A 3,862-nucleotide genomic window follows, 5' to 3' on the forward strand; every position below is an offset into this window, starting at 1 on the left:
GGGCTGCAATCCATTTATACTTTCCTAGAAGTAAGCCCTACTGACTATAATGAGGATTACTTCTGAGTAGACACACTTAGAATTGAGCTCAAGAACATGGAAAAGTAACAGGGACCTTTGCGCCAGGATTTTGCAGTGGTTTTCAAAGGAAAAGGATATTTGCAGGAGAAACTCCTTTTCATGGCAAAAGACTCCTAGAACACTTTTCTGACCTGGTCTATAGTGCAGGATCAGCAACCAACAGTTAAAGCAGAGCAAGCTCTTTATAGAGAGCAGTGCTAGCACTGTGATTTGTGGTTGGCGGGTAGGCAAAATCTCCCCTGCAGTAACTTCTCACGGGAGCCTCGTTGGCGCAGTAGGCAGCGCGTCAGTCTCATAATCTGAAGGTCGTGAGTTCGAGCCTCACACGGGGCAAGGCTTCATTTTTCTTTAAACACACTATTTATTTCTGCACAATAGTAAAATCACGCGCCAAGTTTGTGCTCTACCGTTAAATGGACAGCACCGGTTTTCGTAAGCCTCGAAAACTAAAGATAATAGCCAGAAGAGACTCTGCAACATCCCAGCTCTTGACTGCATTCTTTTTTTCTTGCAGTGGGCAATTGCAAAAGAGGGATTGCTGCTCCATACAGAAACTTTGGTCTTTTCTTGAAGCCCAATCCTGTGCATGTTTATTGAGACGTTAAGGCTGCAATCCTATACACATTTTCCTGGGAGAAAGCCCCATTGAACACAATAGGACTTACTCAGGGAGACCAGATGCAATAGAGGACAGGGTGCCTGTACCTTTAACTTTTGCAGAGAAGAGAGAATTTGGGCAGGTGCAGCTTTTGAAACCCTTCCAAATTGAGCTGCACCTGCCCAAATTCCCTCTTCTATAAAATACTTAAAGGTATAGGCACTGTCCTCCATTGTATCTGGTCACCATGTACTTACTACTGAGTAGACATGCATAGGATTGCACTGTTAGTCACACCGTTCAGCGGAAAATATGCATGGCTTGGTAACCTAAAAAAGGACAAGTACAGCGAGTACAGGCTATAATCCTATCCACACTTACTTGGAAGCAAGCCCCATTGACTAGAATGGAACTTACTTCTGAGTAGACATACATAGGATGGGGCTCATAGCTGGGGGAGATGAATATTGCACAAAGGCGTCTAATCCACACTACCTTCCTATGCATGTTGTCTACTCAGAAGTAGGTCCCCTTGTGTTCAATGGCATTTACTCCCAAGAAAACGTGTACTGAGTAGGATTGAAGCTTAAGAGCCCAACCCTAGGAATGTCTACTCAGAAGTACATCTCATTATAGTCAAAGTGGCTTACTCCCAGGGAAGTGTGGATAGGATTGTAGCCTTTGGGAGGTAGCAACCTCTCTTTGAGCCCATTCCTATGCAAGTCTACTCTGAAGTACATCCCATTCTAATCAAGGATTATTACTCCCAGGAAAGTGTGGATAGAGTTGTAACCTAAGGCACACAAGGCTGTTCCACCAAAGAATGCAAAAGGAAGTCAGATTTATACAAAGACGCATGATTTGGCTATAGTTGTACAACATTCATTCCTCCAGTGATAGAGTGACCAGATACAATGGAGGACAGAATGCCTTTACCTTTAACCATTGTATAGAAGAGGGAATTTGGGCAGGTGCAGCTTTTGAAACCCTTCCCTGTTGAGCTGCACCTGCCCGAATGCCTGCCTCTTCTATAGTGGTTAAGGGTACAGGCATTCTGTCCTCCACTGTATCTGGTCACGCTGACCAGGGAGCACTTTCAAGCCTTCTCTCCCCTTTCATGATCCATTGCATAGCTATTTAAATAAAGTAAAGCCTCTTATTTTACGAGAGTTTTTCAAAAAGTGTGCAAAAAGTAAAACAAGTGAGCACGTTCAGCAAAACACCCTGGCCTTTTCTCTCCTGTGCATTACTGATAATAAACATGCACCTCCCACCAGGACGGACCTGCAAAGGTTTCCACTCCTTGCTCCTGGGATGGCATAGACAAGGAGCAGCTGGAAGCTGGTGAAAAGAAGGCGGAGTTCCAGAGTACCAGGAAGGCGGGGGTTTTGTTTCCCCAGTGAGCTTATCAACCAATTTCCGGAGAGGGCGTGCCCATTGAGGGGTGTGCGTCTATAGCTACGCGTCTGGGCCAATGGGTGGCGAGTAGGGCGTGGCTAGCTTGACAGTCTACCACGTGAGGGAGGAGTGGAGGAGGAGGTGCACAGAACACGTGCTTGATTGGCAGGAGGTAGTGGCCAATGGCTGTGCCCGTGTGGTGTTGGGGGATGGCTTTTTAAAATAAAAATTAGTAGTTTTTGACATTTACAAATGCAAAAAGTGCAAAAATATTATTATTATTAACAGTATTTATATACAGTTTTCAACAGAAAAGTTCACAAAGTGGTTAACAAAGAAAATCAATTAACTGAGGGCACAATCCTATCCAATTTTCCAGTTCCGGTGCAGTTGTGCCTGAGGGGTGTACCTGCATCCTGTGGTGGAGGGGCAGTCACTGGGGCCTACTCAAGGTATGGGAACATGTGTTCCCTTACCACAGGACTGCATTGTGGCTATATTGGAGCTGGAAAGTTGGATAGGATTGGGCTCTAAATGGCTCCCTGTCCCAAAAGGGCTCACAATCTAAAAGATGCAGAAGCAAGGGGACCAGATGTCATAACTGCAAAAGAGGACCAGGCACCCCAAAACGTAGGACATCCCCCAAAATGTAGGAAATGACAAAAGAAAAGCTAAAAACACTTATCTATGGATTTCTTGTGGTTAGTTTAAACACTATACATTACTTATGAAATTTAAAAGTATATTACATATAATTTATTAAACATAAGAAGGCTATGCACTATCTGCTCACAGGGAAAAGGAGGGCATTTAAGAGCCCTATCCTATCCAGCTTTTCAGCACTGGTGCAACCGCAATACAGCCCCAAGCTAAGGGAACAAATGTTCCCATACCTTGGGAAGGCCTTTCTGACTGACTGCCTATCACACCCCACTGGCAGGGCTGCACCTGCACTGGAAAATTGGATAGGATGGGGCCCTTGGTTGCCTTTTGGGGAGGAAGGCAGATTACAAATCTAATAAATAAATAAATAAATAAATAAATAAATAAATAAATAAATGCAAATGAAAACAATCCAATAAATATATGCAAAAAATTAAAAAAATTAAAAAAAATGTAAACAATCCAATAAATAAATAAAAGGAAATGCAAATGGGCCCAATACTATCCAATTTTCTAGCACTGGTGCAGCCACAATGCAGACCCAAACTAGAAGAAAAAATGTCCCTGTACCTTGAGGAGGCCTCTGCAACTGCCCCCAACTGCAAAATGCAGCACATACCCCATTGGCATGACTGCACCGGCCCTCCACCAGAAAATTCAATAGGATTGGACCCCCCCAATAAATAAATAAATAATAACAGCCCAATCCTATTCAGTTTCCTGGGAGTAAGCCCCACTGATTCTAATGGGTCTTACTTCTGGGTAGACATGCATAGGCTTGGGCACTGAGGCTGCGGCCCTATTCACACTTTCCTGGGAGCAAGCCCATTGACTCTAATGGGTCTTACTTCTGAGTAGACACACAGAGGCTTGGGCTCTAAATGCACATGATCCAATAAGTGAGTACACGCAGATGCAAGGGTGGAAGCACAGCAGTGCACAGGACTGCGCCCGCCAGGAAGGGTTGTGAGGCAGGAGGGTTGCTGCTTCGGCCGGCTGCTGAGCACTCGGCCAATCGGAGCGCTCCTAAGAAGAGGCCCGGCCCTGCTTCCCCCCCAGAAACGGAGGCGCCGATTGGCGGAGGCGCAGGCGGCCGGCCGGCGGGCGAGCGAGCGAGCGGGG

General features: G+C 45.5%; 1 non-coding gene across 1 annotated transcript; it reads left to right on the plus strand.

The window, feature by feature from the left end:
- Nucleotides 1–341: 341 nt before the first annotated feature.
- TRNAM-CAU (transfer RNA methionine (anticodon CAU)) lies at nt 342–414 on the plus strand. Its single transcript has one exon. It is a non-coding gene; the product is annotated as a tRNA-Met (tRNA).
- The last annotated feature ends 3,448 nt before the right edge of the window (nt 415–3,862 follow it).

Source organism: Tiliqua scincoides, chromosome 9 (genome assembly GCF_035046505.1).
Source record: "Tiliqua scincoides isolate rTilSci1 chromosome 9, rTilSci1.hap2, whole genome shotgun sequence".
In the NCBI taxonomy this organism is placed as follows: domain Eukaryota; kingdom Metazoa; phylum Chordata; class Lepidosauria; order Squamata; family Scincidae; genus Tiliqua; species Tiliqua scincoides.